Consider the following 18,221-nt stretch of genomic DNA (forward strand, 5'->3'; position numbering starts at 1 on the left):
CTATCTGTAGAAAAAAGTACAATAGCATAGTCTCTATAAACTTTGACCACCCTCACCTCAAAAAACATAATAAAACTGCCTTTTCTATATACTTATACCAACCTTTTGATAAATTTGTAGAACGAAGCCTTTTGATCCAAAAGTTATATCGAAATTTTGTGGGAATGATTATGATAGGATTCTACAATTCAATCATGAAGGTCTTGGTGTATACTGGTAGAAACGTCTTTTTACAAGGCATATAACATGGTATATAGACTATGACTGTACAGAGTGTCAGGAAGATGAAGTAGATAGTGACTACGCTGATGATGAAGTAGACTATGATGAATACTCCTATCAAAGTGCCAATTGGAAAACAAAAGAAGAGGAATGCCAATTCCTTGTCTCATATAAACTCCAAGATTGGCCGAATTTACCTACTCCATCAAATAAAACCTCCCTAAAAGAACCTGCACCACAAGTATTCATGTTATCCCATGAAATCTCTAGTCACGCATATGATTTTCCTTTATATCAGACATTGAAAATGGTAACCTGATCCAATCTCTAAAACTACCACAAAAGAAAGTTATCTTGAACATGAGAACATATACCCACAAGTGACATAGAGGCAATACTTAATTGGAAATCAGAGAATGTCATGTGCCAAAAAAACATTATTTAGTCTCTAACAGTCCATCAAAACGTTCTCCACTCACAGGGAAAGTTGATAGTAAAGGTAGATATGATGGAGAATATGATAGACAAGACGTCTACTCAATATACCATACTTATCAAAGCACTAGAACAAAGGATGCAAACCAATAAGTTCTATAAATTTCCACTGGGACCATCACATTGCAACTTCTTTGACAACAACATAGTGAAATAGCCTCCATCAAAGAGTAAATCCAGCTGTTGAAATATAGTTTCCCTGACCGACAGAGAAACCACAACTCTCCTTAAAGTTTTACCCTATTTTTCATGTGTTCCCAGTGATACTCCCTACCATATCCATATGATCTTGTCTTTGCTTTCTTCCCTGGTGCGTATGAGTCTATGACACTGAAGGAAAAAATGTTTTCCATAGAAAAACTCATGTGGGAAAGAAAGGACGCCATGGCTACTCAAAAGTAGGTGGAGGAGGTATAACAAAACTCCAGATGAAAGAAAGCTGCAAACCATGGAACCATGATGATCTCAAAATTCAGTATCCTAGAACATGACCTCATCGTCTAAAATTCAAGTCTTATTGTACCAAATGATGACTTGATGACCTCCGATCTAGAAAAGTTAGAGGAAGACAAGAGAGGGGATTCCTTGATAAAACAGTCTCAAAAGAAGACACAGACTGGGATTTCTTGTTCAATAAAATCTATTGTTACACCCGTACTTTTGTACCTTGGAATGCTTCTTAAGCTTCTTAAGTTGCTGGAAAGGCTTTTATGTTTCTTAGAGGCTGTCATGTGAGTCGGATAATCTATAACGCTATCAACTAATCCTAAGGAAAGGAGAATGAGATACTCCATAATAGAGAAGATTGGAAATAGGTTATAAGAATCCAAAAGAAGTTGGAGGTCAAATAGTGAGTTGTAGGACTCGACTTACTTGTGAAAGATATTACTTGGGACACTTTACATATTAAGCTATTGGAGTGCATGTTGAGTTGACGTAGCAAAGATTACATAGGTTCTTAAAGTGAGACGAGATTACGAACCCATGGAAGAGATGGAAGGAGGCGTAACACTTACTCGGAAGCAAGCAGGTGATGCACCTACTTGGACTAAGTAGGTGACACACCTACTTGGGGGTGGACCCCACTGCCACGTGGCAGCATATGGGTGGCGGCATGGTATGAGATAGCACCCTAGGGGGGATTCCATGTGTCACCCCTAGGGGATTCCACATTTCACCTCCAAAAATGGGATATATATGCTAAAATTATGACTAAGGAAATCATTTTTCAGCATCTACACTTACGGAAAATCTGAGAAAACTTGAGGGAGAGAAGAGAGAGTCACGACAGCCATAAGAACAAGGTAGGCCCTCCATTTTTGATCCATGAATTAATTATTTAAGGTATCCTACGGTTACCTAATGGTGTTTAATAGAATAAAGTAATTATTTGGGGCAGCAGGAAGTGCAGCGAGCAGCCCCACAAATTTTCAGCATGTTAAGAGAACTTCCAAGACAAGTTTTAGCAAGTTTTAGCTAGGTATGACTTGGTTATCTTCTCACACATATTGGTAAGGGTTTGTACATATTATGAGGGTGTTAATAATGTAAAGTTAAGGTTTGGATCAGCACCAAGCGGACAACAAACAGCCACGATATTTCAGCCGCGCTAGAAGAACTTCCGAGGCATGTTTTGGCAAGCTTTGGCAAATTTCGGGTAAGGTAAGACCTTTTCCTTCAATTTGGAGTTTATGGTATTTTTATGAAGTGTATTACATGTTTATTAAGATGCTGGAAATATGAAAATCCCATAACCATGCTTGACGTTCGAAATAAACTAAATTGGAGTAGCTAGAGTTAAATTGTAGTCGAAGCAAGGTGTTGTGCTTGTGGTGTGCTGCTGCAGGTGTGTGGTGGTGTGTTGCAGGGCCTAAAATTTTCTAAAAGAGGTGTGGGATCTTGTTTTTTCAGCCACATGACCCCTCATTTCTTATAATTAAATATTTTGCGAAATAAAAAATGGAAACCCTATTTTGATATCGTAATTTTCAACAAGTTGTTTGGAGCTTATGTTGTGTAATGTTGCCATGTTTTATTTGTATATGAGTTGTAGATTGTTGTTTTTGGTTGGCTGTAGTGGTTATATATCTAATTGAAAATTTCTTTAGAGCATGTTATAGGGGAGGTACTGTCCGATTTCTGTTAACTTCTTAACTAACTAAGGAACTAGTCGAGAAGACGAGTGAGGAGATGAGTTCTATGAATACTCCTATGTAACTTAAGATGCTGGAAAGTCTAGGGTTGTTGATGCTTGTATTGATTTCATGTTAAATTAGTAGAGAAGGTTGGAAATAGAGTCATAAGAATCTGGAAGGAATTGGAGGCCAAGTGATGAGTCGTAGGACTCGACTTACCTACGTAAGCTACTAAATTAGAAAACTTACATATTTGAGCTACTTGAGGACATACCTACCTTATGTAGCACAGATTAGATAGGTTCCTAAAATAGGACGAGATTATAAATCCATGAGAAAGGGGAAAAGATGACATGTGGCAGCCAATGGAAGAGTGACATGTGGCAACACCTCAAGCAATCAGGTGACCCACCTGCTTGGGGTCAAGTAGGTGACCCACCTTCTTAGGGGGAGGTGGACCCCACACCACGTGGCAGCCCCTTATTGGCAGCATGTATGTGTTGGCCCAATGGGGGCCGAACACATGTCACCCTTAGGAAATGACATGTGTCACCCCCTAAGGCAACATATATCTATATGTGAAGTGACTCTTAGTCACATTTTCTTTCCAAAACAACAGCCAAAAAGAAAGGAAAAATGTGAGAAGAGCAAAGGAGGCAACCATGGTTTAGAAGAAACTAAGGTAGCTTTGCAACTTTCTCTTCGCAAATTAATTATCTACGGTGTTCCTAAACAATGAGGAGATGTATATATATATCTTAAAATGTCTACAGAACAATAAATTCAGCTTTACACTTGGAACAAACAAGAGAAAGCTAAAGGAAAGCATTGAAGACAAGGAAAAGAGGGCTACAGGTTTGGGGGCTTCCAAGGTAAGCGTCTGAGTTTTGTTCTGTGAATTAATTATTTGAGGTGTCCCACGGTTATATAAAAGTGTTTGATAACCAAAAATTACAATTTGGGGAAGCATAGAAGGGACATAAATAGACCGCTTAATTTCAGCACGTTTGGAGAAGTTCTGAGTTGCAATTTGGCAGTTTTTACCAATTTTAGGTAAGGTAAGGTTTCTCCTATTAATTTGGAGTTTATGGTATTGTTAAGAAGTTTATTATATGTTTTTAATTAGCTATAAATGTGAAAACATCATAGAGATGCTTGACGTTCGAAATAAACTAAGTTGGAGTCGTTATAGTTGAATTATCGTTGAAGTAAAGGGTTGTGCTTGTCAGGTGTTGCTGCAGGGGTGTGATGTTTTGTTGGAGGGACTAAATTTGTTCTAAAAGGGGTAAGGGTGCTTTTGTTTTCATCCACATGACTCCTCATTTCGTATAATTTAAGGTGTTACAAAATAAAGGCTAGATATCCTATTTTGATATCGTAATTTTGAGCGAGTCGTTTGGAGCTTATGTTGTATATTGTTGGTGTGAATTGCATAAAAATATGCTGTAGGTTGTTGTTTTTGGTTGGCTGTAGTGTTTATGGATCTAATTGGAAATTTGGATAGGGCACATTTAGGGGAGGTGCTGCCCAATTTTCGTTAACGCCTTAACTAATTAAAGAACTAGTTGAGGAGACGAACAAGGAAATAGGTTCCATGAATACTAAAGTGCAACCTATGATGCTGGAAAGTTAAGAGTGGTTGATATTCGTATTACTTTCATGTTGAATAGGTTCAAAGGACGAAGAGGCGAACGGAATAAAGAGTAACTCATAAGAGGTATGTGAAGCTCTCTCTTGGCATGTTTTTGACATAGGTATATAAAGCCTATCTTTTCTCTTCCTTTTTGGCATGTCTTAGATGTAGTCTATGGATGATGAAAGCTTCAGGGAAACTTTACTCTTAGGTTCTGAATATGACTTCAGGACTCTTGATCACTTCCGGATGCTAAGACTTTTACAGTAGTTAAACTCCTACTCCTCGAGTCTTCTATATGACTGTATAACAATTGATTCAACTAAGATCTTCTTGTAAAAAAAGAAAGGCTAAAAGATAACCAACGCTCAGACTGCTATAAGATATTTCATACTGGTATATGTCTAAGATGTCCAAAACACCCTTTTACATAGTCCTTATTGATATTTAGAGGATATACGTCAGATACTTTCTGCCCTAATCTCCTGGGATGATTCACCTGACCACTTCATTGAGTCTCCGTTAATGATTTAAACTATGTTTTGTTTCTCACTACTCTATTCGTGTATACTGTAACACTTCTTTCATCGCACCTGAGTAGGGAATAGTAATCGTGCATAAGTCACTGCATTTTTCACCGTTCCCTCACTAGAGGGTCGAGTATGTATATATATATATGATGATGTGTTGTAATAAGGTGGTGATGGTACTGGGGCTATGATGGTTTTACAGATATGATTCACCGGACCCCTGAAAGGGCTGGCTATATGGTATGATATGAGCATGCATGCTTTTATAATTCATAGAGTACAGGTACAAGCTTTTAATATTATAATTTGTTCCCCTACTTATTTATTTCGGATATACCTCCAATTGTATTATGCTATATTTTACATACTCAGTACATATATCGTACTGAACCCTTTTTCTCAGGGGGTTGCGTTTCTTTCCCGCAGGTATAGATACATATTTTGGAGTCTGTTAGCCTAGGATTCCGCTCAGCTCAGCTGGAAGAGGCTCGATTGTATCAAAGACTAGTTGTTGGCACTGGCCATCAATGTGTAGTATTGTTTTGTTATTCAGGGGTACGGTGAGGGCCCTGTCCCACTATATATTGTCAGTAATATTGTTAGAGGTATGCAGACATATATATGTGGCTTGTATATGCCAGTTTGGTTCAGCTGGGTTTATATGATATATTATACGTGTTCTTTTATTATGGCAGCCTTGTTGGCTTGGACGCCCTTTTATGTTATGATATAAAAGAAAAAGGCTACAAATATATAAAATGTTATGACCCATGGGGGTTGTCATGTACGTATCATGTCATTGTAGTCCGATTTGACTATACTTGATTTATATGCATTGCATGTTTATAATTCGATATGACCACGACTGATAGATATGTATACAAGGGGTCTAGGTCAGACCCCAGTCGTGGCCTACGGGGTTGGGTGGTGACACTTGTCCCATTATATGACTAGACAATCGTTCTGTAGAGGTCTGTAGACTTGTGATATGGGTTATATATATATGTTTTGGATTGGTGTTCAGTGACGACCTTAACAGCCTTCGTGTGCCACATCTATTTTCGTGCACTCTCTAGCGATCTATTTTGATTTCCTTATTTTTGTAACGACCCAACCCCGTAGGCCACAACTGGGGTCCGACCTAGACCCCCCATATACATATCTATTAGCTGTGGTCAAGTCGAATTATAAACATGCAATGTGTATAAATCAAGTGTAGTCAAACTAGACTACAAACAACATGATACATACATGAGAACCCCCATGGGTCATAGCATTTTATAAATCTGTAGCCTTTTTCATTTGCATCATAACATGAAAGGGCATGCAAGCCGACAAGGCTGCTATAACATAATAATATATATCATATATCATGTAGACCCAGCTGAATTAAACTTACATACACAACCCATATATACATGTCTACAAACCTCTAACAATATTAATGACCACATATGGTGGGAGAGGGCCTCCGACGTACTCCTGAATAGATAAAACAATTTTATACATCGGTGGTTAGCATCAAAAACTAGGCTCCGATACAATGGATCCTCTTCTAGCTGGGCTGAGCAAAATCCTAAGCTGACGGACTCCAAAAACCTTTATATGTACCTGCGGGCATGAAATGCAGCCCCCCTCCCTCCCCCCCCCCCCCCCCCCCCCGAGAAAAGAGGGTCAGTACGACATATGTACTGAGTATGTAAAAACATAACATAGCACAACTAGAAGCATATCAAAATAGAGAAGCAAGGGATAAATTGTCAAATCAGAAACCTGTACCTGTACTCTGTGAATTATAAAAGCATGCATGTTCAAATTATACGATATAGCCGGCCCTACCAGGGATCCGGTTAATACATCTGTAAAACCATCATAGGCCCTGTGCCATCACCACCTTATTACAACACATCATCATATATATAAATAACTGGCCTGGCCCTCTAGTGAGGGACTCAGTGGATAAATGCAGTGAATTGCACGAATTTGATAACCGGCTCGGGATTCGGCGAAGAAGTGTAATAGTATACATGAATAGAGTAGTGAGTAACTATATGCAATTTAAATTATATCGGAGACTCGGCAGAATAAGAAAGTTAAGCTTTTACCTAAGGATCCGAGTAGTGGTGTAGTCATCTCGAGTGTCCTCTAAATGCCATTATGCGCTGTCTCAATTTAAATCTCAGGGACCCTATACATGTATTAACATAGGGCCAAATCATTTATTGAATCAAAACACTTGGTGTCATATAGTCTTTAAGACTTGGAGCCTATACATTAATTATCTCCTTAATACATAGAAGTTTCCAGGAAACTAGTTCAACTATTACAAGTGTTCGATATTCAAAAGTAAATAGGAGATGTTTAAGAATGGAGTTACCCTAGAGTTCCTATCATATTTCACTTATAACTAAGACATGCCAAAAAAGAAAGATAGTAGGCTCTACACAGTCTGTACCTCCCTTCAGGTGGTCATCCTGTACATATTTCGTATCCGGCACATCCTGGGGCTTGGTGAACAACTATGGAATCATAGTCTCATTTTCATACCAAGTACATATCAAGAGAAGGAGAGATAGCTTTCCACACACTACTTTTTGACATGTAAAAGCCTTAATAGGCAACACTCAATTCTTACAGAAGTTCCAATACTAAGTAGTGGATAGGGGTTACGAGGCGTATTTGGAGTTCAGGGAAAGGAATTATCCTCTCATTTCACATACCATTTACTTAAGGCTAAGACATGCCAAAAGAAAGAAGAGGTAGTTTCCCATACCTCGTATGGGTTACTCTTTATCACGTTCGCCTCATCGTCCTTTGAACCTATTCAAAACGGAAGTAATATGAATATAAAACATCCTTGACGTTTCAGTCCTTTGGTTACATTTGAGTATTCATAGAACTCAGCCCCTCGCTCGCCTTCTCGACTAGTTCTTTAACTAGTTAAAGAGTTAACAAAAAATGGGCAGCATCTCCCCTATAATATGCCCTATCTGAATCCCCAATTACGTCCTTAATACCTACAGCCAACCAAAAACATAACCAGAAGATCATATATATATAAATAACATGGCAACATTACACAATATAAACTCCAAATGACTCGCTCGAAACTACGATACCAAAATAAGGTTTCTAGTTTCCATTTTGCAAAACCTTTAACCGTACGAAGTGGGGGGTTGTGTGGCTGCAACCAGAAGCTCCCTCACATCCTTTAGAACACTTTTAGGCCCTGCAACACCCCACCACACAACCAGCAGCATCCCCCCCCCCCCCCACAATGCCTTATTTTGACTTCAATTTAACTTTAACAATTTCAATTTAGTTTATTCCGAACGTCGAGCATTTCCATGACTTATTTTATACTTCATGCAGTATAAAAGGCATATAATACAACCCATAGAAACCACATAAAGTCAAAATTGAAAGGAGAAACCTTACCTTACCCGAAATTGGCCAAAACTCGTCAAAATTGCGCCTGGGAAAACTTTTTAACGTGCTGAAAGTAGCGAACTGTTTGTAGCTTGTCCTTGCTTCCCCAAAATGGATTTTTACATTTTCAAACATCGATATGTCATCATAAGATAACCTAAATAATTAATTCACGGAATGAAATTGGGACGTACCTATTTTTTTCCTCCAAGCTGTCATGTTTTTCTCTCCACTTTAGGGTTTGCTTTTCTTTTGTTTGCTGAAGTTTTTGGAACATAAATGAAGTATATATTACATATACATACATATATGTGGTCTTAGGGAGTGACATGTGTCATCCCCTAAGGGTGACACGTGTCCAACCCCTATTGGCCACCATGTCCATGCATTAAAGGAGGGGCTGCCACATGGCAGTGGGGCCCACCTTCCCCATGCAGGTGGGTCACCTACTTGAACCCAAGTAGGTGGGTCACCTGATTGCTTGAGGTGCTGCCATGTGTCACTCCGCTATTGGCTGCCACGTGTCTTTTTTTCTCTTCCTCGTGGGTTCGTAATCTAATCTTATTTTAAGAGCCTATGTAATCCATGCTACACAAGCTTGGTACGTACTCCAATAGCTTAAGTACGCAAGACTTCTAAGTTAGTAGCTTACGTAGGTAAATTGAGTCCTACAACTCATTACTTGGCCTCCAATTCCTTCCAGATTCTTATGTTTCTATTTCCAACCTTCTCTACTACGGGGTATCACTTTATCCCCTTCTTAGAGTTATTTCATAGTGTCTAGATAGTAGCGGTCTCATGGACACTTTCAAGATGACTAGGAACACGTTTCAAGGTTCAAAAGTGCGGGGTGTAACATTTTCTCCCCCCTTTAGAACATTTGTCCCCGAATGTTAAACAAAACTTCCCTTAGAACTTTATACAGAGTATAGGGAGATTCTTTGCTATTGCCATAACACATACTCCTATCTAAGTATTTAATATACGGGTTTCAGGAGTTGGGGTTACCTGTAGACATAGGGAATTGGTGTGAATACTTGCATTTTATGTTCTCTTCAGCTTCCCAGGTCATTCTCTTTCTGGTTTTTGTTTTGCCACAATACTTTGACGGAAGTCACATCCTTATTTGCAACCTTGTAATTTGCCGTTCTAAGATGGTTATAGTTAATTCCTCGCAGGATTCCATTTCATGTACATCATCTATGGGACACAATCTGGGTGGATCACCAGTACATTGTGAAGTATCCATATCATACATATTGGGCGTATAGTTTCGTAATCAGGTTGTAAGTTCAGCTTACAGGCAACTTTCCCCATCTTATAAGTAACTTGATAAGATTCGATGTATTTCGGGCTAAGTTTCCTTTTCTTGCCGAATCTTATTACTTCCTTCCTGGGTGACCCTATTACGAACACCCAATCATTAATTTGGACTCTGAATGTCGATGTTGATTAACTGCATATTACGTCTGCCGACTCTAGGCTGCTAACCAATAGCTTACCCAATCATTTCGGGGCCTTTTAGTCTCTGGCCTAATAGGGGGACTTGCATACTCTATCATACAATGTCTTGTACGAGGCCATCTAGATACTAGAATGGTATCCATTCTTATAGGCAAACTCAATAAGTAGTGGACGATCGTCCAAGTTACTCTTAAAGCCAACCATATAAGCTCACAATATATCTTCTAGCATTTGATAGTATGCTCAGTTTGTTCAGCAACTCGAGGGAAAAATGTGGTACAAAGACCTATCTGTGCTCCTGATCTCTTCTTGGACTGATCCCCAAACGTTAATTATAATTCAAGTCCCTCTATCTGAGATAATAACTGGGAAACCTCTTGGAGTCTTACTACCTCCTTGACCTATAACTTAACCTAGTTTCAGCTGCATAGGTGGTCTTGATTGAAAGCAAATGGGCTGATTCATTAGCCTACTCACAATAACCCATATAGTACCCTACTTTCGCAGAGTATAAAGTAGGTACGTAATGACATTTATAATTTGGGAATCCTTAGCCTCGTATAGTCCTTCTCGACTCCTTTCAAATATTTAACTGGCACCCTATCCTTTTGGGTTTTGTTTTTTCTCTGGCCCCTTAGAGTTGGCTGCCAAGTGGTATCGAAATTTCCTCGCCCACTGGCCCTTATAGACATTCCGTGGTTTGCCTACCATTAACTGGTACTATGTTGAAAAATTGTAGAATTCAAGTGCGCCATCAATTAGCAATTAGCTAATCCTTCTTGTCTTGCTTAAGTCCTTTTTACAATACTCTCAACGTAACTTATAGTACTCCAGGTACATAATCTCATGTCGTTTCTCTGCCGCTAGTTTAGATTCTTCCATCTCGCGCGATCATACCAACACTAATGCTCTAAATTCCACCAGAATTTAGAAGTTAAGCATGCTTGGGCGTGAGTAATACTGGGATGGGTGACCTTCCTGGGAAGTCTTCATGTTGCACTTCATTGTAATCCTTATAATAGCGTGTCGGGCACTCAACTTAGCCCAAGATTTACCTTAGTGTCGTCTCGCTAGTCTTCATGTTCTGCCTTGCCCTTTCCTCTATTATCTTGCAATTGGTATAGGGGTAGATATGTGGTTCCACTATGACCACGTCCCTAGTCCCCTACTATACTCACCCATTTTGTACGCACCCATTCATTAGGGTTGGCTACTGAGTAACGCTAAAGTTCATTCATATAGTGATCTTTATAGCCGCTTTGAGTTTTGTCTGTCATTAGCCGGCATAATCCCGAAGAAGTTTGGCATATGAGCTCGCCATCCTATAGTAATCAACTAGTTCTACCCATCATACTTAACCTATTTTACACTTTTCTTACCCCGGCTGGTAACACTTTAGATTTGTTATCTCGTGTCTTCCTTTACCTTTACGAGAATGTGAGAAGTGCTCAACTTAACCTGAGAAATATCCTAGCATCGTTTCGATAGGTCTCATGTGTTACCCTGCTGTTTCCTTCCTTATTCTACCATCAGTGTTAGGGTAGATCTTTGGTCCATCCGTGGTCATTTCATACTTTGTTCGTAGTATTAATTCCATCCTTATAGTTTGGCTTAACTTATCCTCGTATCTCTCGGTAGGGTATCCAAAATATCATAATGTTATTGTCACTATTGGACCCCCATTCTTTTTTTCCCATACTTCCTCACTTAAACAGATGTCTATATATACATATCCGTATGTCGTACAACCCTTCGAACGCAACTTATAGGAGGTAGATGTAGTCTTTTCGTCTCTTGGTTCATTCTATTGTACACATCTTACTCACATTGAAACTTGATTGTCCCATCTTGTTATACTTCTTTGTTTTCCCTTATTTACTCTTTGCTCATCTCATCCCCTATCATAGGAGGTTTCGTGTTCCTTTTTCCTTGGTTATTTATCTATCGCAACATCATTTACGACCAACTCTATAGCCAATATTTTAGCTTTTGGTCTAGCATGCTGTCATTATCCTTCGTAGTATCCCTTAAGTTATTCGATATCTTTTTGTTGTTACGCCCTTTTTTTTATATGCACCCACCTTTTAGCATTATGTAATTCAAGGTCTTGTTGAAATCTTCTTGACAGTGCCTTACAATGCATTCCAACTTCCATTCCATTATCGGTGACTTCTAGACCTTCCTGACTTAGTTTAGTCTGGGTTCTTATTGAAAATTAAACATCTCTCTCAAATATGTTATCCTATCAATTGCCTTCACCTTACCTTTTCCACTCTCTCATTGAATTCCCTTCTTTAGAGGGTACTTATACCTTTATCTCCTTCCCTAATTTATATGGTACTATATCACATCCCTGTCTTTCTGTATATTTTATAACTTGGTTATCCGTGCAGAGAACCTTGGCTAAATCATGAAGCATCGAGAACCTTTTCATACATAGTGCAAGACCTCATCTATAATTTGTACTTGAGTAATGGGACTCATGGAACAACTTGTCCAAGGCCACATTCTACTTATCTTCATCAAAATTTAATTAGTACTTGTAGTCGTTCCAATTTCAATTACGCGGTGCTAGTATTCCAATGACAACTGTTCAAGGTTTTCTTGAAGTAGTAGCTCTATCCCAACCTATATCCTTTGTTTCTTGGGGTGAACGTAAGTTGCACCATTTATTCCCTAAGTCTGCCATTTTTTCATGTAAGGGTTCTATTATTTTTGGGGCAACATTGTGTACACACGTCATTCCATTATACCTTATGCCCTATGTCCTTACTGTGTACCCAACACATGCTTTTAACTTAGTCAACGTATACCAAGTGTGCCTTACTAGTGGTCATACTTTATCCCTGTATAATTGTATCACACCATTCAATTCATACTTACATATCCCCTTTTTAGTTCGTACTCATATTCAGTTCTTGACATCTCTTTGAGGTGCTTCTGTTAGAAGTTCTTTCCCCAATTAGTTGGTGGAGAACTATAAACTGTTATCGAAACCCCTTTTCCAACCATTATTGGAAGAAAATAGAACCTCTTAAACATTACAGTACTTTTTTTAATACTTGACCTACATGGTCTCCTTTTGAGTTTATCCTCGAGTTATGAACAACTTATCTAGTTTACAATTAGGAGTTGGGGGCTTGGTACTTTCAAAATGATTGAAGCTCAATTACTAGACATCTTACCCTTCAACCTGAGCTTATTTCTTTTTCTACAACACAATTATGGCCTGAGATAGTGTGGTCTGAACTGTATTGTTCAAATAGACTTTTGTTTCTCCGAAATAAGCTTCTCTAAGTAAAAAGGGTATCCCTTATTGACGACAGAAAGTGTATCTCTTACAGCTTTAATTTGGTATAATATGGGTACTCGGTATTAATTTCCAAGATATGTTATAAAGCTATGTTTTATCCCCTTTTTCTTGTTTTGGGAAAATTTTGACAGAGTTTCCTCTATACTTCTTACTATCCCACAACCTGCACACAGAAAATACCAGTAATGCCTCATAGGGACAACACATATATATATTCATATTATATCACAACCACACAGGGCTCTTAATATCATCTCATATCATAGCCATACAGGGCTTTCAACGTCAACAATAATATAAAAATACTGGACTTACATCATATGTCCAACTTCAAACTGCATCTGTTGTATTTTCCCGTGTACTTTTTCCTTCAGTTTTCAACTTTACATTTCAATCACATGTCAATACCTTACCCAACAGATATCTTTCATGCCTTTACTTTACTTACCTGCGTGTTTTGTAGCTTTCCATGTTGTCAATTACTCCCTTCTGTTGGTGTCATCCTTCAGCTAAAAGCCAAGGTTAGTATAAGAAGGTTTCCTATGACTCAGATCTATAGCATGATCTCAGATATGAAAGAAAGGTAACATCCAAAATGTCCTGTAGCTTCCTGTTTGTAGATGTGGCACATACCACATCAATAAATCAAGAATCTACTAGACATGGTCTGCGGACAATCTGAGGACGAACTGCTCTAATACCACTTCTGTTAAGACCCAACCCTGTAGGCCACGACTGGGATCCGACCTAGACCCCCCATATACATATCTATTAGCTGTGGTCAACTCGAATTATAAACATGCAATGTGTATAAATTAGGTGTAGTCAAACTAGACTACAAACAACATGATACATATATGAGATCCCCCATAGGTCATAGCATTTTATACATCTGTAGCCTCTTTCATTTGCATCATAACATGAAAGAGAACGCAAGCCGACAAGGATGCTATAATATAATAGCATATATCATACATCATGTAGACCCAACTGAATCAAACTGACATAAACAACCTACATATATATGTCTGTAGACTTCTAATAATATTAATGACAACATATAGTGGGACAGGGCCCCAACCGTACCCCTGAATAGAAAAAAAATTATACATCGGTGGTCAGCACCAAAAACTAGGATCCGATACAATGGAGCCTCTTCCAGCTGGGCTGAGTGAAATCCTAAGCTGACGGACTCCCAAAACTTGTATCTGTACCTTCAGGCATGAAACACAGCCCCTCGAGAAAAGGGGGTCAGTACGACAAATTTACTGAGTATGTAAAAACATAACATAGCATAATTGGAAGCATATCTGAAATAGAGAAACAAGGGATAAATTGTCAAATCAGAAACCTGTACCTGTACTTGTACTCTGTGAATTAGAAAAGCATGCATGTTCAAATTATACCATACAGCTGGCCTTACAAGGGATCCGGTGAATACATATGTATAACCATCATAGGCCCCATGCCATCACCACCTTATTACAATACTTCATCATATATATACATAACTGCCTTGGTCCTCTAGTGAGGGACTCAGTGGATAAATGCAGTGAATTGCATAAATTTGATAACCAGCCTGGGACTCGACGAAGTAGTGTTACAGTATAGACGAATAGAGTAGTGAGTAACTATATGCAATTTAAATTATATCGGAGACTCGACAAAATAAGAAAGTTAAGCTTTTGCCTAAGGACCTGAGTAGTGGTGTAGTCATCTCCAGTGTACTCTAAATGTCATTATGGGCTGTCTCAATTGTAATCTCGGGGACCCTAGACATGTATTAACATAGGGCCAAATCATTTATGAAATGAAAACACTTGGTGTCATATAGTCTTTATGACTTGGAGCCTGTACATTCATTATCTCCTTAATACATAGAAGTTTCCAGGAAACTAGTTCAACTATTACAAGAGTTTGATATTCAAAAGTAAAGAGGAGATGTTTAAGAATGGAGTTACCCTAGAGCTCGTATCGTATTTCACTTACAACTAAGATATGACAAAAAATAAAGAGAGTAAGGTCTACATAGTCTGTACCTCCCTTCAGGTGGTCATCCTATACATATTTTGTATCTGGCCCATCTTGAGGCTCGGTGAACAACTATGGCATCATAGTCTCATTTTTGTACCAATTACATATCAAAATAAGAGAGAGATAGCTTTCCACACACTACTTTTTGACACGTAGAAGCCTTAATAGGCAACACTCAATTCTTACAGAAGTTCTGATACTAAGCAGTGGATAGGAGTTATGAGGCATACTTGGAGTTTTGGGAATGAAATTATCCCCTTATTTCACATAACATTTACTTAAGGATAAGACTTGCCAAAAGAAAGAAGAGATAGTTTCACATACCTCATACAGGTTACTCTTTGCCACATTCGCCTTATTGTCCTTTGAACCTATTCAACACGGAAGGAACATCTAAGTCTTTTCTAAGTCTTAGGAACATACTACTCTTTTGTACATATACTTTGGTTATGAATAATATGATTGTTGGCTAAACCTCTTTCTTATTCTTCTATCTTGGAAAGTAGGTTTGGTAGTAAAAGTAACAGGGTAGGGAAACACCAGGCAAGTTTTCTTGTTGGGATTTCAATGGATTTCTAAATTTACCAAAATCAGCTTGATGCATGTACAAGTTTAACTTTACTATCATACCACCAATTGTAATTAGAATACCCTTTTGAAATATTAAGTACGAAAGCCGATAATCATAGAGTAGGACTTGTTCCCAAAATCTTGGAGGGTGCATAGGTAGGAGAGCCACAAATTCTATACCCCATATATTTTAAAGTTGGAATATTTTATGCTAATTGAGATAACTTTAAGGAAAAGAACATTTAGAGATATGAGATAGAGACTTTTAATCTCCAATTTTGATTAAGTGTATGAATTGCTTACAAATTTTAATTGATATAGAACATTAGTGGGAATTAGGGATTAATTAATCATGGTTAGATTATTAAATGGGAATAGTGATTAAACTAATACTAATTAAAGTATGAGTGGGCTAAGTGGACCCTACTATAGCATGGCCAAATTTGATTGGCCCATGCTATGAGTAGAGCACGTGTAACTTCAAGGCTGCATGTATAAGAACTTAATTGATGACTAATTAGTTAGTCATTCACTTCATTCTTTTTTAACATAACATAGAGGTAAAGAGGGAGGGTCTAAGCCATGGCAACTCACGACCATGGCTGAGCAAATTTAAGCCCCAAATTCTGATTCCTACATTAATTCTTTAAGGTATTTTTCAATCAATTGGAGGTGATTTACAATGTGAAACAGTTATTGAGGTAGAAAGAATAATTATCACTTCAATTCACAAGTTTCAGCCAACTTAAGGTGCAAATTTGTTACGGTAAAATCTAATCCTTTTCTATATATTTTAGAAGTGGTTTGGACTTGTTATAATTTGGTACATGTGAATTGTATATAAAAAACTATGCATGTTGATGTCGAGGTATGGTTTGAGCTGTGTAGGGGGATATTTTTAGTGTGTTGTTGTTCTTGTTGATTTGAGTAATTAAGAGTTAAGACTTATATTGTGTTGATGGTAATTAATGTGCTGTCTTAATCCAGAAATAATAGAGTTAATTATAATTAATGTTGATATTTTTATTGTGGTTGATTATATAATGAGAATGGAAGAATATTATATTTGAAGTTGGAATTTTAATTGTCTTAAAGGCTGGTTATAATGTGTTTATGTTGTGTTAAATTAAAGGATTAAGTATAGTTACATATATACATTTTATGGTTGTAATTATTGGGCTGTTATAAATTGTTTTGATAAAGTATGGTGGATGTGGGCTATTCGGAGTATTTAGAAATTTTATCTTGGATAGTCTTAATATCGCATTTACTTGTGTGGTTGTTGAGACTATTGATTGTTGTATGGCTGGTTGGATGTGAGGAGAGTGAGTGACATAGGGGAGGTGCTTTCCAACTATCTAGAAATAAGCTACTAATGTTAAACTACGCTTTATGCCTTTTCATAGCTTAACTATAGTCATGACATCTTAATATAGGTTGAGATATTTTTTACAATGTATACTCATCGAATCCCGAATTAAGCATCAAAGGTATGTTAAGATGTTCCTTCTTTCTTTTTGCATGTCTTAGATTTATGTGATGAATAATTTGAGCTTAGGGTAGTTCTATTCATATATTCGGAATGTGATTCATGATCCTTATTCACTTCTTGATGTTAGAACTCCTAAGGTAATTGAGCTATTGCCCCTCAAGTCCTCTATACGTTTGATAATAGCTAGTATAGAATTCCTATTCTTACAGACTCTATAATAATTGATGTACTTAACTTTCAATAGTTGTTTTGCATTATCTTAATACATGACATATGATTCTTGAAGCTCTATTTGATATAGTTCATACTGATATGCAAAGACTGCTTAACATGACTATTGCCTTAATATTCGATGTTTGTTATTCTGCTTATTCCATTGAGTCTCAGATGATGATCTGATAGGTATGGTTTCTCATGATATTCTACTCATGCATGACTCAACATGTCATTCACTGAGTCCTGGGCCATGTATGTTGTTTTACACAGTGTTACCACTTTATTCACCGATCCCCTTACTAGAGCATTGGGTACCGAATATGTATAAGGCGATATGATGATATTATTGTGGCACCGAGTCCCATAATGGGATAGGTAGGGTATATGATAATGATATGCATGCTTTCATTTCATAAGACGCTAGTATAGTGACTTCTTGATTATCATACTTGTCTTCTAGAATGTCTACCTCAGTATGATCATTTTTATCGTATTTCATTCTTTACATACTTAGTACATATCTTGTACTAACCCTCTTTATTTAGGGGGAGCTGTGTTTCATGTCTGCGGGTACATATACTCGCTTTGGTGATGTGCCAGCTTAAGACCCTTATTCAGCTATCTTGGAGTGCTCCATTATCTCGGAGCCTAGACTTGTGGCACAAATCCTTTTGATGTATATTTATAT

This window comes from Solanum dulcamara, chromosome 3 (genome assembly GCF_947179165.1).
Source record: "Solanum dulcamara chromosome 3, daSolDulc1.2, whole genome shotgun sequence".
NCBI lineage: Eukaryota > Viridiplantae > Streptophyta > Magnoliopsida > Solanales > Solanaceae > Solanum > Solanum dulcamara.